At 36.1% G+C, this 17072-nt stretch overlaps 1 pseudogene; it reads left to right on the forward strand.

The window, feature by feature from the left end:
* The first annotated feature begins 1267 nt into the window (after positions 1-1267).
* On the forward strand, positions 1268-13376 carry LOC143863314 (uncharacterized; annotated as a pseudogene).
* The last annotated feature ends 3696 nt before the right edge of the window (positions 13377-17072 follow it).

Here is a 17072-nt window from a genome sequence, read left to right on the forward strand (position 1 = left end):
TTAGCAGTCATGAAAGTTTTTTTTATGGAATATTAGTTTGTCAAGTTGTGAAGTGGTGGGAGAGGGAGAGAATTGAGAGAGTATGAGAGGGTGAAAAGTGAATGAAAAACAGGGAAAAGAAAAACTCAAAATAGAGTTTTTGTTTTCCTTATTTTTTCGGCTACGTGGCTTGAGCCAATATTCCATGAAAACAAGTTTCACGGTTGCCAAACATGCCCTTCATTATAGCATCAAATCAATTCATGTGGCCCTTTTTTTTTTGTTTTTTTTTAAAATCGATTTTAAGTCTAAACCTGATTATTGGACTCAAAATTACATTTAATTTTGATCATATACTCACTTTTGGACTCAAAATCGATTCTCAAAATTCAAAACAAACCGGGCCTCAGATGTGGAATGGATGAATGATTGCATGTAAGGTAAACTTCAAACCATGGTTTTCAACTAGAGGAGACTCCCAATTTTTACCCTTTTTTTTTTTGGAGATTACAAGGATTCCTTGCCTTTGTATTCCCAAAAAGGGGGAAAAACAGTTACATATAAGAAACAACAGTATAAGAAGACATAGTTTTGAAACCCATTCAAGATCTGATATTTCTGCTGAAATTCGGTGTGTGTGTGTTTGTGTCTGTGTGAGAGAGAGAGAGAAGTGAAAATGGATAGGAAGAACCCAACTAGCTGTTGGAAAAATAATTCAAACGTCAAAATAGTGGGGCCCACCTAAAGCCAAAGTCAATCTTTATTTAGAGTATTCCAAAGTTTGAGTCGGTCATGAGTTTCCATTGTGAAGGAGTTATTTGTTTATTCTTATCTTAAATAGTCCAAGTGAAAGGTGGAGTTCTTATCTAGTCTCAGGAGTTTGAGTAGGAGTGTAAAAAGTAGAATCCGTGTGATTGTTGGAGTGGCTATTCAACGTATGAGCCACAGTTACATATGGGCTGTTTTTTGGTTACTTTTTTAAGGTACGAATGAAAAAAAAAAAAAGAAAAAGATACAGTAACGTCCATTCTCTTATGTGTGCTTATTTTTCAAAGAAAAGCTTCTCCAATTCTTCTTGTGTTCTATATTTTGTGTCATATATTCTGCAAAGTGGTATCAGAGCCGAAGGTCTTGGAATTTTCAAAGAGTAGAAAAGCTAGAGCGAATTCAAGAAAACACAGGCAAGGGTTCGGTAAGTTCGCAACATAGCAGGTAACCAAATTCTTCAAATTTTCAGCAAAGTGTTCCTTTATTTAAAGGTGAAAATTTTCAATTTTGATGTTTTAAGATGAAGATGTTATTTAAGTCTTATGAATTATGGGAATTGGTGGGGAATGGGTATGAAAATTTTGCAGAAGTAGAAAGATTGACAACGGCACAGAAGAACAAATTAAATGAGAGCAAAAAGAAAGACGCAAGGGCTCTTTTTCTCATCCAACAAGCCATGGATGAACCAATATTTCCAAGGATCATGGCTGCAACTATATCAAAAGAAGTATGTGATTTGCTTAAAGAAGAATACCAAGGTACTACAAAGGTAATCTCTGTTAAGTTACAAATCTTTCGTCGTGATTTTGAGAATTTAATTATGAAAAATTCTGAATCAATTCAAGTTTTTTTCTCTGGAGTAAGTTTTATTGTAAATCAAATTAGAACTTATGGTGAAAAATTAGGTGATAAAAAAATTGTTGAAAAAGTGTTAAGGAGTCTTCCAAATAAATTTGATCATGAAATTGCTGACATAGAAGAGTTTAAAGATTTAACTAAATATTCTATGAATGAATTAATGGGTTCTTTGCAAGCACATGAGCAGAGATTGAATATGACTACAGAAAATCCACTAGAAAAAGCGTTTCAATCAAAAGTGGATTCGAGGAAAAGATCTGATGATTCAAATAAAGGTTTCCGAGGAGGAAGAGGCCGTGTACGTGGTGGATTCCGCGGCAGAGGAAGAGGTAAAGGCCAATTCAGTGGTTATCAAAAAAATCAAAGTGGAGGTAACTATGAATCTACTTCATTACTTTGTTCTTTTTGCAAGAAATCAAACCATACTGATAAGGATTGTTGGTATAAGGACTGATAAGGATTGTTGGTATAAGGATAGTGAAAATCAATATAGAAATTTACCACAGTGTTTTTATTGCAAAAAGTATGATCATAGTGAAAAAATTGTCATTAAAAGGCTAGGGAACAAGTAAATTATCATGAAGAAAAAAGTGATGAAATAGTTGAAAACGAAGATAGCATATTTTTATCATGTCTAACTGCCAATGTTGAATTGAATAATGAAATATGGTATTTAGATAATGGTTGTACAAATCACATGACCGGGAATAAAGGTTATTTTCTAGAAATAGATGAAACTGTCAAACCACGAGTAAGGATGGGTGTTAACAATCATGTTAATGCCCATATTATTGGTCCTATCATGGTTCCTACAATGGTTGGCAAGAAATAAATTCAAGATGTTATGTATGTTGATGAACACATTTATGTGTGAATGGTAGTGGTAGGATGCATGCATATTTTATGTTTTAAGCGGTGCTACTAAGGTATTTTTGTTGTTTCAGGATTTTTATTGGAATTATGAAGGAAATTGAGCTTAACATATGAAAATAGTGAAGAACCAATTGCCATGAGAATCCAAAGTTCCAAGATGCCTTAGTTGGCCGAATTGGCATGTTGCTTTATTAGGATCAAATTGATAATGCCACACCCCCTTACTTTGGTTTGAAAGATGAAATTTCAAGGATGGATGATAAAAAACAAGAGAAGAGAAATGATCTTAATTCCAATGGTTGAGATTGAAATTATCAAGAGAGGAGAAGGGAATTATTAGTTGTTTATGTGCATTACAAAGGAAGGGTAGATTTGTCATTTGCGAAAGTATATGGCATGATTGCAATTCATTCGAAAGATAGGGACAATTTGGTCATTTCATGCACATATTCCTCAACTTGAAAACTTTCCATTATTTTTCTACCATTTAGAAAGTTGCTTGACAAAATAATTAGAAGGTTTTAGACAAACCTTTGGAAAGAAAAAAATAGGAAAGTAACCCATGTGTTTCTTAGAAGAGATATAGAAAGCCCATTCAAGCCTTAATCTTGTCCTTTCATTTATTTTCTAAGATTAGCTTTTTAATCTCCACCTTACATCTTTTTCAATCACTTAATTTAGCAACATTTCTCACCCAAAATCTATATATCAATCTCTCTTGAACTCTCTCTCATCTTCTTGAATTTTTAGTCTCGTCTTTTCTCGTCTCGTCTCGTCGCGTCTTCAGCAGTTTTTTTTATTTTTTTTAGACTTCAACGGACCATAACTTCTTCGTTTTAGCTCCGATTCGCACGTGGTCGGATCCGGTGGACTCGTATCGATGAGAGGAATCCGATCAAGGCTTGAAAGAGGACAATGATTCAACCATTGAAAGAGAAAAAGAATAAGTTTTTCTTATTTTGCTCTTTATTTTAAATTACAATTTGATGTATTTTTGCTTTCAATTTCAATTAAAGAAGAGTTCTTTTTGTTTTCTTTTTCCTTCTCAAGTTCTTAATGGCAATTCTCTTCTTTCTACTTTTTATTTTTGTTTCTTTGACTTTCTTCATGAGTAACTAAATCCTATATACTTAGGGTTTAGATGAAACCATGGGGAAGGAGAAAGGTTTTTAATTAAATTTAATGGTATGAAATTAATGGTTTATAATTGTTGCATACCAATCATTCATGCCATTGGCTTTCCCCTTTCGTATGAGTGATTGTTATGAACATTATAAATATTTATATAGCCTTTAAAATTGGAGTGTATCTTTGATAAATTACTCATGGGCAATGACATTCATTGATCTTATTTCCCATAGACTAATTATCAAATATACAATTCATTACACAAAAATTATTTTAATTAATTAATCTAATCCAAGCCCATGGTGGATTCTAACCCTAAATACTCTTTTATATTGAATTAAGGTTTTTACAATATTCTAAATTACTTTTGTAATTTTTCAATTTACTTAAGCCCTTAGAATTTTGGTTTTCTAATTAAATTAGATAAGTAGTTAAAAGAGATCATTAAAACCTTGGTACACTTTCCCTAAATTAGGATTTTAAATAAAAAAGATCTTAGTTAAATTTGATTCTTAGATTGATTAGAATATACGCTTATATATAGTGTTGACTCCGAGGTCAAGTCCACGGAAATCCTGAGTCCATTCTAGGCAACATTATATCATAGCTAGTATTCTAATCGGTACAAGAATAGGATTGACAACTAGATTTCTCTTCCCTGAGTTCGACCCATATTTACACGATCCGCGCACTTGCGGTTATTTAATTTCTCAATCAAGTTTTTGGCGCCGTTGCCGGGGAAGAGAGTTGCATTAGAATCTTAATTATTCGAAGTGTTAGATTAGTAGTTATTTTTAGTTTAGTTATTTGTTTGGTTTCTTGCCTATCTATCTCTCTTACTTGGTTTTCTTGTGTTTATGACCGTAGGTTGGGTGCGGAACTCGGCCAATCGACTAGAAAAAGCAAACCGGTTAGAGACGGCGGAAGACATCGAACCAAATCCAAATCAAGTAGTCATGGCGGAAGAACAAGAGTCACCCAGGAGTTTGCGCGATCGCTTCTATCCGGGCCGAACTGCGCAACCTTCTTGCATTAGATTGCCGATTACACAGGGCAATAATTTTGAGCTAAAATCGCAATTTATCTCTTTGCTTCCTCATTTTCATGGCCTTCCTTCGGAGGATGCTTATTTATTTTTGCGTGAGTTTGAAGATGTATGCGCTTTGATTAAGTTGCAACAACTTACCGATGATGTGGTAAAGTTACGGTTTATTACGTTTTCACTCAAGGATGGAGCCAAAAAGTGGCTCTATGGCTTACCAACGAACTCCATCACCACTTGGGAGGAGTTTGCCGTCGCTTTCCTAAAAAGGTTTTTTCCATTACATAAAACTAATAAGCTTATGAACGATATTTTACAATTCAAACAAAAGCCATTAGAGTCATTTTCTAAGTTTATGGAGAGGTTCAAAGACCTACTCCAAGAGTGTCCTCACCATGGAATTGATTTATGGCACTTATGCCAAATTGTTTATGAGGGCATAGATTACCAAACAAAGCAATTTCTTGAGTCCATGTGTCCTAATGGTTTTACATCTTTCACGGATGAGGCCGCAGCATGGAACTTCTTACTTGATTTGGCGGAATGAACAAGAGAGTGGGAATCCACTCAAGATGGTGAGAGAGCCACTTCAAGTAAGAGATTTCTAATAGAAGGTACCGTGGCAAAAGAGGCCCATCTTGATAGCTTAATCAAAAGGCTAGAAGCAATAGTTGTCAAAGGACCTTCACAAGTCAATCAAATTGCACATAGTGTTTCCATGTGTAATTGGTGTCAAGCCACGGACCATGTCATGGAAGAGTGTCCAACTCTTGCTAAATTTGGTAATTCTAATGAGAATCTGAGTGCTCTTTATGCTAATAATCCTTATTCTAGCACTTATAATCCGGGATGGAGAAATCATCCCAACTTTTCATGGAGTCAAAGTGGGCCATCTAATTTCCAAGGCCAAGGCCAATTCGGCCAACCTAGGCCCACATTCCCTCCCACTTTTGTTCGGCCATCCCCTTCCCCTCCTACTTTTCAAAACCCCATGATTAATAATGTTTCAAATCAGCAACCGCCGGGTTTTCAAAAACAAGGAGAGTCGGCACGCATAGCTTCCTTAGAAAAAGCATAGAACTTCTCACTAGCACTTTCATGACAAGCCAACACAACATGGAGAAGCAAATCTCCCAACTTGCCATGGCGTTGCATGAGAGGGAAAGGGGGAAGATGCCAAGTCAACCCGTTCCTAATCCAAGGAACGTGAATATGAATGTGAATCAACAGGTACCGCCAAATCAGTTGAATGCCATTCAACCAATTTTGCCGCCGCAAGAGCTCTCCAACGAATGTAATGCCGTATATGCTTTAAGGAGTGGTAGAGATTACCACAAGGAGGAGGTCAGATTTAAACCTTCTATAGATATACAAGATACATCCAAAGAGGTAAGAAAAGACTCCCATCCAACAGGCTCGATTGCGGAACCCAAACAGGTAAGTAAAGAGCAGGCTGTTTCTCCACCTGAAAATGAGTATGTGCCTAAAGCTCCTTTTCCAAGGAGACTTGCTAATAATAAGAAGGTGGATGCCATGGATAAAATTTTAAATGTGTTTAAACAAGTGCAAATTAACATTCCTTTATTATATGCGATTTCTCAGGTTCCTACTTATGCCAAAGTGTTGAAAGATTTGTGCACACAAAAGCGCACAACTAATGTGCCAAAGAAAGCTTTCTTGGCCGCAAATATAAGTTCCATCTTGTTTCAACAAATAGTGGCTAAGTATAAGGATCCAGGATGTCCTACTATTTCTTGCACTATTGGTAACACAAATATTGAACATGCTCTTTTGGATTTGGGTGCAACTGTAAATCTTTTGCCTTTTTCTGTATTTAAGCAACTAGGATTATGAGACCTCAAACCAACCACCATCACTCTTCAATTGGCGGATAGATCAATTAAAACACCCAAAGGGCAAAGGGATGGTTGAGGATGTGTTAGTTAAAGTAGGTGATTTTTTATTTCCCGTAGATTTTGTTGTGTTAGATATCGAGCCTGTGGCTAATATCAAGGATCAAATTCCTATCATCCTTGGTAGGCCGTTCCTTGCCACTAGCAACGCTCTAATTAATTGTAGAAATGGATTAATGAAATTATCTTTTGGAAACACATCGTTTGATTTTAATGTCTTTAGATTGGGTAAGCAACCAAATTTTCATGAAGAAATCAATATGTTGCATGCCTATCCTGACGATATTGTTTCTAATTTTGAAATTGATTTTGATGCAGGATTCCAAGAATGCTTGGACGAACTAGGAAATGATGGAGATGATTTCTTTTCCAAAGCTTTTGCCATCCAAAACGTGGAGCCTGTTGGACCACTCGCAACATCTCTTCCAAAGACATCAATCGAAGAAGCGCCACAGTTGGAGTTGAAGCCCTTGCCTTCTCATTTACGTTATGCATTTTTGGGTGATAATTGTACTTTGCCTGTAATAATTGCTGCGGACCTAACCTCCACTCAAGAGGAGGAACTCATTAAATTGCTGAAAGATAACAAGGAAGCCATAGGTTGGAGAATGGCCGACATCAAAGGAATTAGCCCTTCGATTGTGCAACATCACATCCATCTCGTTGAGGGTGCCAAACCTTCAAGGGAACATCAAAGAAGGGCTAATCCTGCGATGAAGGAAGCCATCCAAAAAGAGATTTTAAAATGGTTAGATAATGGGATCATTTATCCCATCTCGGATAGCCAATGGGTGAGTCCCGTCCAAGTAGTGCCTAAGAAGTCGGGAGTTACCGTTATACAATCCGCCACCAATGAACTTATTCCTACTCGTATTCAAACAGGGTGGCGGGTTTGTATTGACTACCGAAAGCTTAATGCCGCTACTTGGAAGGATCACTTTCCTTTGCCTTTTATTGATCAAATGTTAGAAAGGTTAGTGGGTCATGAGTATTATTGCTTTCTTGATGGATATTCCGGTTACAACCAAATTCCCATAGCTCTTGAAGATCAAGAGAAAACGACATTCACATGCCCCTTTGGAACGTTTACTTATAGACGCATGCCTTTTGGGTTATGCAATGCACCGGCAACTTTTCAAAGATGCATGATGAGTATCTTTTCTGACATGGTGGAGACCTTCTTAGAGGTTTTTATGGATGATTTTTCTATTCATGGCTCCACCTATGCCGAATGTTTACATCACTTAAAATTGGTCTTAGAAATGAGTAGAGAAAAGAACCTTGTCCTCAATTGGGAAAAGTGTCACTTTATGGTAAAAGAGGGCATCGTTCTAGGACATGTGATTTCTAAAGAGGGAATTAAGGTTGATAAAGCCAAGGTGGATCTCATTGTCCATCTTCCACCGCCCAAAAGTGTGAAGGATATTCGATCATTTTTGGGCCATGCGGGCTTTTACCGGCGTTTTATAAAAGATTTTTCTAAAAATGCTAGGCCTCTAACCAACTTGTTAGCCAAAGATCAAAAATTTGAGTTTTCCAAAGAATGCTTTGATTCTTTTGAGTGTTTAAAAAATGAGCTAACTACGGCTCCCATCATTCAAGCACCTAATTGGACCGAACCGTTTGAAATTATGTGTGATGCTTCCGACTTTGCAATAAGAGCCGTGTTGGGTCAAAGATTCAATAAATTACCGCGTGTAATCTATTATGCAAGTAGGACTCTCAATGACGCACAACTCAACTACACCACTACGGAAAAAGAATTCTTAGCGGTTGTGTTTCCATTAGAGAAGTTTCATTCCTACTTGATTGGATCGCATGTGATAATTTATACCGATCATTCGGCAATCAAGTATCTTGTTGGAAAGAAGGATGCTAAAGCTCGCCTCATTCGGTGGGTTTTACTTCTTCAAGAGTTTGATTTGGAGATTAGAGATAAAAATGGTACGGAAAACTTGGTTGCCGATCACTTGTCTAGGCTTCCTAATGCAAAGAATGACGAAGGTCCAATTAATGAAAACTTCCCTGATGAGCAATTGTTTGCTATTTCTAGTGAGCCATGGTATGCAGATATTGTGAATTACTTGGTTACAGGTGCTACACCGGATCATTGGTCCAACCAAGACAAATACCGGTTTCACTCACAGGTAAAGTATTTCTTTTGGGATGACCCCTATTTGTTCAAAACTTGTTCGGATCAGATTGCCCGACGATGTGTGCCCGATCATGAGTACCAATCGATTTTATCTTTTTGCCATGATCAAGCCTGTGGTGGCCACTTTAGTGCAAAGAAAACCGCGCACAAAGTTTTACAATGTGGTTTCTATTGGCCTAGTCTTTTTAGGGATGCTTTTGATTTTTGTAAGGCATGTAGATCTTGTCAGTCGTTAGGAAGAGTTACAAAGCGAAATATGATGCCCCTCAACTCGATCTTAGTGGTAGAAATCTTCGATGTGTGGGGTATTGATTTTATGGGACCATTTTCTAACTCTTTTGGAAACTTATATATTTTGTTAGGTGTAGATTACGTGTCAAAATGGATTGAAGCCATTGCTTGCAAATCCAATGACCACAAGGTGGTGGTCAAGTTTCTTAAAGAAAATATCTTTTCGCGCTTTGGTACACCTCATGCCATCATTAGTTATAGGGGTAAGCACTTTTGTAATAGGCCGTTTGAAGCTCTTATAAAGAAATATGGTATTACTCATAAGTTGGCCACCCCTTATCATCCTCAAACGAGTGGCCAAGTGGAGGTTTCAAATAGAGAAATTAAGCAAATTTTGGAGAAGACAGTGAATCCAAACCGCAAGGATTGGTCCATTAGATTAGTGGATGCCTTGTGGGCTCATAGGACGGAATTCAAGACTGATCTTGGTCAGTCTCCTTACCGCCTTGTGTATGGAAAAGCTTGTCACCCCCCGGTTGAATTGGAACATAAAGCTTTTTGGGCTATTAAGAAACTAAACTTTGATTTGTCTTCTGCAGGTGTTCAAAGGTGATTACAACTTTCTGAATTGGAGGAGTTGCGCAATGAAGCGTACGAGAATGCAAATATCTATAAAGAGAAGACAAAAGCTTTTCATGACAAACATATTTTGAGAAAATCGTTTCAAGAGGGCGAAAAAGTGCTTCTCTACAATTCAAGATTGCATATCTTTCCAGGTAAGTTAAGATCCCGTTGGGAAGGACCATATGTGGTTAATAAAGTTTTCTCCCATGGTGCAGTCGAGGTTTTAAATCCCAGCAATTGTGAGATTTTTAAAGTTAATGGTCAAAGATTAAAGCTGTTTATTGAGTTGTCAAAGCCGGATATGGAAGAGGTCATGGATCTCCATGAACCTTCCTATTCGAATCATGCCTAAACAAATACGGTACGTACCCTCCTTTCTATTTTTAGTCCTCATATTTTTCTTTCTATTTTTAATGCCTTGAGGACAATGCATAAATCAAGTATGGGGGGGTAGCTTTTGGAAACTTTATTTTCTAATCTTTTCTATAGTTAAAGTTAGAAATTTTATTTTTCTTTTGTTTTTGGTATTTTTCTCAATTAGAAAGAACTTGGTATTCTTAAAAGGAAAGTTGTTTTCCTATTTTAAGAAAGAAAATTAGTAAATATTTTAATTTTGGAATTTGAAAAATTAGAAAGAATACTTTACTTTCTTAGTTTTGTTTTCTTTTGGAATCTTTCTTTTAAAAGGATTTGAATAAGAAATAGAAATAGAAACTTGCTTTTTATATGGTATGGTGAAAAAGAAAAGAAAGGTTGAAAAAAAAATAAAAATAAATAAATATATATATATATATATATATATATATATATATATATATATTAGAAACTTTACCTTTTGATTATAGTTTTGATTTGTAGCCTTTTTGACTTGAGCTATTAAGTCTGAAGGATTTTTATGCCTAGTTCCTTAAAGCCAACTGGCTTGAAAGCAACTGACTGAAAACTCCATACATGGGTCAATTAGAAAGCTTAATAAATCAAAGCATTGCACATAATCAAAGGTAAAGTTTGAACTCATATGCATCAATGTCTATGACATATGCGAATTAAAGATTAGTCGGACGCTACTTAGTAGCCTGGGTGTCTGGTGCATGCCCTGCATGTCATTCACGCCAAAAGCAGTAGAGGATTACAAAAAATGAGTTCTATTCTTAAAAAGTAATGGAAAAGTGTAAAGGATGGTGGACCATATAAGATTGCAATTTTTCTATTAAGTTTCAAAATCAAATTTCTTTTATGGTACGATTACATTAGAGGCAAGTTTAAGGGAGCAAAGTAGGACAAATTCAAAAGAGGATTCCTTGACTAAAATATTTTTCTAATTTTTCCAACTTGGAATAGGATGCAAAGTTTAAGTATATGGGTACTCATATATCAATCTCTCTTGAACTCTCTCCCATCCTCTTGAATTTTTAGTCTCGTCTCGTCTCGTCGCGTCTTCAGCAGTTTTTTTTTTTTTTTTTTTAAAACTTCAACGGACCATAACTTCTTCGTTTTAGCTCTGATTCGCGCGTGGTCGGATCCGTTGGACTCGTATTGATGAGAGGAATCCGATCAAGACTTGAATGAGGACAATGATTCAACCATTGAAGGAGAAAAAGAATAAGTTTTTCTTATTTTGCTCTTTATTTTAAATTACAATTTGATGTATTTTTGCTTTCAATTTCAATTAAAGAATTCTTTTTGTTTTCTTTTTCCTTCTCAAGTTCTTAATGGCAATTCTCTTCTTTCTACTTTTTATTTTTGTTTCTTTGACTTTCTTCATGAGTAACTAAATCCTATATACTTAGGGTTTAGATGAAACCATGGGAAAGGAGAAAGGTTTTTAATTAAATTTAATGGTATGAAATTAATGGTTTATAATTGTTGCATACCAATCATTCATGCCATTGGCTTTCCCCTTTCGTATGAGTGATTGTTATGAGCATTATAAATATTTATATAGCCTTTAAAATTGGAGTGTGTCTTTGATAAATTACTCATGGGCAATGACATCCATTGATCTTATTTTCCATAGACTAATTATCAAATATACAATTCAATACACAAAAATTATTTTAATTAATTAATCTAATCCAAGCCCATGGTGGATTTTAACCCTAAGTACTCTTTTATATTGAATTAAGGTTTTTACAATATTCCAAATTACTTTTGCAATTTTTTAATTTACTTAAGCCCTTAGAATTTTGGTTTTCTAATTAAATTAGATAAGTAGTTAAAAGAGATCATTAGAACCTTGGTACACTTTGCCTAAATTAGGATTTTAAATAAAAAAGATCTTAGTTAAATTTGATTCTTAGATTGATTAGAATATACGCTTATATATAGTGTTGACTCCGAGGTCAAGTCCACGGAAATCCTGAGTCCATTCCACGCAACATTATATCATAGCTAGTATTCTAATCGGTACAAGAATAGGATTGACAACTAGATTTTTCTTCCCTGAGTTCGACCCGTATTTACACGATCCGTGCACTTGCGGTTATTTAATTTCTCAATCATATGTTCCTGGGTTGGGTCAAAATTTGCTAAGTTTGGATCAATTGATAAGAAAAGGGTGCGGTGCTATATTTGATGAAGGAGAATATAAACTTTATGATAAGAAAAGTATGAAACTAGTTTTGTCTATTAAGATGACAAAAAACAGGATGTTTTCACTAGTGTTTTCAAAACTAGTATTCAATGCTTTTAGTGCATGTAATGATGACTCTATGTTGTGGCAGAGAAGATATGGACATTTGAATTTTGGTGGATTGTCTTTATTGTAAAAATTGAATATGACTGTTGGTTTTTCTTCTTTGAAATATGGTGAAAAGTATGTGAAGCTTGTGTTTTTGGAAAACACCACCGTGAGCAATTTCTAAGTGGTAAGTCTTGGAGGGCATATAAGCCTTTGATGCTTATACATGCTGATATTTGTGGCCCTATGCAAACTTTATCCTTAAGTGAAAATAAACATTTCATTATATCTATTGATGATTACACAAGGATGACATGAGTCTATTTTCTGAAACAAAAAGATGGAGCTTTCTCTTTCTTCAAACAATTCAAGGCACTTGTTGTAAATCAAAGTGGTAATTCTATTATTACTCTTCGTACTGACCGTGGTGGTGAATTTATTTTCAAAGAATTTCAGAATTTCTGTAATGAAAGTGGAATCAAAAGACAGTTAACAGCTAGTTATACCCCACAATAGAATGGAGTCGCAGAGCGAAAAAATAGAACCTTTGTTGAGGCAGCAAGGAGTATGCTAAAAGACAAAGGGTTGCCTAATGATTATTGGGCTGAAGCAATAGCCACAACAGTATACTTATGTAATCGCGCTCTTACAAAAGCAGTTTGAGGAAAAACTCCATATGAAGCGTGAAGTGGAAGAAAACCCAATGTGAGTCATTTTAAAGTTTTTGGTTCTATAGCCTATGCTTTTGTTCCATCTGAGAAAAGACAAAAGTTAGATGATAAAAGTAGAAAGTGTATTTTTGTTGGCTATAGTGTGGAGATAAAAGAGTACCGACTTTATGATCCTATTTCGATCATAAGTCGTGATGTTATTTTTAATGAAAAAGAAGCTCGAAATTGGAAAAACGATGTGGAAGTCCCTTTATGTGTTCTAAATGAGAACACATCATGTGAGACACCTTCCCTTGAAATTTGTTTACCAAATCCAAGTGGGTCTCCAAGTTCATCTAGTGATTCCACTCCCATGAGAATGAGAAGTCTTGCTGATATTTATGATTCATGTGAGTTTGCCTGTTTTGCAATGGAGCCTTCTAGTTTTGTTGACGCATTGAAAAAGAAGGAATGATGTGAAGCAATGAAAGAAGAGATTGACGCAATTACTAAGAACAATACTTGGACATTGGTGGATTTGCCACTAAACAAAGAAGCAATTGGACTTAAGTGGATCTACAAGTCCAAGTTCAATGCCGATGGTTCTCTCCAAAGACACAAAACTCGGTTAGTTGTAAAAGGTTATGCCCAAAAGCCAGGTATTGATTCCTTTGAAACATTTGCACCTGTTGCTAGAATGGATACTATTAGAACTGTTTTGGCTTTAGCGGCTCAAAATAATTGATAAGTTTTTCTGCTTGATGTGAAATCAATGTTTCTAAATGGAGAACTTGAGGGAGGAAGAAGTGTATGTGGATCAACCTCAAGGCTTTGAGATCAAAGGAATGGAGCATAAAGTGTTCAAATTGAAGAAGGCACTCTATGGGCTGAAACAAGTGCTACGAGCATGGTATAGTAAAATTGACAGGTATTTTCTTGAAAGCTCATTTCAAAAGAGTACTAGTGAACCAACTCTTTATGCTAAAATTCAAGGTGATGATATCCTAGTTGTTTGTTTATACATGGATGATATGATATATACTGGGAGTTCTCTTAATATGGTTAAGGAATTTAAAAGTGCATGTTGAAAAATTTTGAAATGTCAGATTTGGGTCTATTGCACTATTTTCTTAGAATTGAAGTCATTCAATGATCAAAATGGGATTTTCATATGTCAGAAAAAATATGCTTTGGATTTATTGAAAAAATTTGGAATGGCAAATTGTGCACCTGCAAAAACACCTGTGAATACTTATAAGAAACTTACTTTACATGATAGGGTTGAAAAGGCAGATGAGAAGAATTTTAGAAGTATTGTTGGTGGTTTGATTTATCTTACTAATACAAGGCCAGATATTATGTTTGCAGTTAGATTATTTCCAAGTTTATGCACAGTCCAAGGAAGCATCATTTTGGGGCATCAAAGAGAATTATACGATACATCCAAGGCACAATCAATTTTGGTATTGTGTACTCAAAAGCCACTAACTACAAATTGATTTGTTTTTCTGATAGTGATTGGGCAGGTTTCACTGATGATCATAAAAGCACAACGGGCTATTGTTTTAGCCTTGGATCGGGTGTCATAGTTTGGGCATCTAAGAAGCAACTTATTACGACGCTCTCAAGCACGGAAGCCGAGAATATTGCTGCTACAACTACAGCTTGTCAAGCAATTTGGCTATGAAGAATTTTGTGTGATTTGAAGGAGGAACAAAGCGGGCCTACATGGATGTTTTGCGACAGCAAATCTACAATTGCCTTAACAAAGAATCCAGTTCATCAAGGGAGGACGAAGCACATTGAGATTCATCATCATTTTATTAGAGAAGTCACAGCCTGTAGACACCCCATTTTGCTTCGCTTTAATCAACAAAAAAAGTTAGTGTTCGCTGTCAGCTTTTCAGTGTTTTCCATTCCCATGTCCGCCTCATATATTTTTTCAAATCTTTCCAATCATTTCTGCCATGGTTCGTATTTTCCCGCTAAGTGTTGAGAAAGGTTATTCATAAGAATTAAAGCAAGAGAAGCCCGCATCGAATATTCTGGTTAGATTTGAATCGAGCAAGCCGTTCCATGTAAGAAACATTCGAGTCATGTTTAGGGTTCACTATGGATTTCAAAGATCAAATTTTAAGAAAAAATAAGTTCACCTAGCATGGAATGGGGCCCACATTAGGATGATCCAAGTCACTCACTTGATAGGTCATGAGTTGGATGGCTCGGATCAACCCACCATTTGGACTGTTTAAATCATCCTACAAAGGCTGCGAGGCGCGCCTAATTTACACCATAGCCCAATTTATATTGTGGCTAATCATTCGGGCGGTTTGGATCAGTCCATGCGATTGATATATGAGGGCGCAACCCAACTTGCCGTGGGGTATTAAAATAGATGGCTATGATCAGTTTCCAAGGATCGGATATAATCATATGGACATAAGGCAATTGCTAAGTCAGTGTACGTGAGAAAAAGAAGTTTTTTGCAAACAATTCTATTTTTAAATTGAGACAAATACATCACAATAAAAGAAAAAAAAAAAGAAACAAAGGATGAGGAGGAATCTGTTTTAAGGAAGAGGGGCATAATTCATGAAAAATTCGGCAACTTTCCCACAGCAGATTCTAAAAACAAAGAAAGAGGGAACGAAAAAAGGGAAGGAACTGAGGCTCTGTTTTGGTTTTTGGGGGAGGAAGAGTAGCTTCTTGGCCTCGGATGGTTCTCATCTCTACACTTTCTTGGCCTCTCATGGCTCTCACCTCTACATGCTCTTAAACTCTCTCCCTCTGGTCATCCATCTCCCATACATCCTCTCCCTCAACAGCAGAGAAGGAAGAAAAAAAGAAAAAAAAAGAAAAGGGGGGGCAGAGCTCTCTCTCGGCAACTCTCTGGTCGAAAAAAAAAGAAAAGAAAAAGAAAAAGGAGTTTGAAAACGCGGTGGCTCAGTTGTGGCTTGGCTCAACAGCAAGCATTGAAGAGAAGAAGAAAAAAGACCGAGCCGTCCCTCAATCCTTCAAGCATTAAACACCCATCCCTATTTCTTCTTTTCCATTTTTTTTTAAGAAAAAACAGATTACCTGTTTCCTCTCACTCTCTCTCTCTCTCTTTCTCTCTCTCTCTCTCTCTCTCTCTCTCTCTCTCTCTCTTTTTCCATCACCCCTATCTTGATCCTCTGGTGTTTTCCCTTTCCCCTCCTAGCCTCTGTTTTCTTCTCATCCTACATACCCAACCCTCAACACCCTACGTATAAAAAAAAAAAAAACACGAAAAACAGAGTAACGTATTTGTGTTGTTTAGTTACTCTCTGTTTTTTTTTTTTTTTTTGTTCTCAAAATCTCTAACTATATCTCTCCCGATCTCCATCTGTTCCTCATCTCCCTCAATCTCTCCCTCATTCTCTCCCTCTGTTTCTCACGATTCCACTCTCTACATTCTTTTTATATCTCTCTCTCTCTCAATCTCTCTTACCTTACTCTCTAACTCTCTATGTCTGTCTCTCCCTCAAGCTCTCCATCTATCTGTGTTTAACTCCCTCTCTATTTTTCTCTCTCAAACAGTCTCACACTCTATCTGCCTCCCTATCTCTCACACTCTATATATCCACAGAGAACAAAATAAAAGGAAAAAAACGAAGAAAGAAAGAAAGAAAGCGGGAGGTCGGACAGTGCGTCGGCGGGATTTTCAGACTCTGCGGCTCTTGGATTGGGCGGGGATCTCCACCATAGGTAGGTACACTGTTCTCGAATTTTTCTCGAATTATTTGGTATTTTTTTAGATTTTTGCATGATTTTTAAGCATTTAAATGAATTTAATTCAATATTAAATGTGTGTGCTCAAAATCATGATCTGTATGGGTGTTTCAATTCCGTTCTGTCCCGAAATTTAATACAATGGTCTACTTAAATAGACTAAAATAACTATAAGATCGGATCGGACATTGGATCAAAGGTTTTTTAGAATTTGAGTGGAGAGTGGAATTTTATTTAAAATAATGGCTGAGAAATTACGAAATTCGAAAAAACAGCCATCTCAGGATGATCTATTTTTTGGAATTTTAAAATTTTCTTGTGTTCATCATATCAGAACAAGATTAAAGGACATTTTCCGCAGTCGTAATTTCCTCGAAAATCGTATTTTAAAAATAGAAAACTCTTCAAAAATATCTTTTCG

This window comes from Tasmannia lanceolata, unplaced genomic scaffold (assembly GCF_043159265.1).
Source record: "Tasmannia lanceolata isolate RefF3 unplaced genomic scaffold, GAP_Taslan_0.1 ptg000044l, whole genome shotgun sequence".
In the NCBI taxonomy this organism is placed as follows: Eukaryota; Viridiplantae; Streptophyta; class Magnoliopsida; order Canellales; family Winteraceae; genus Tasmannia; species Tasmannia lanceolata.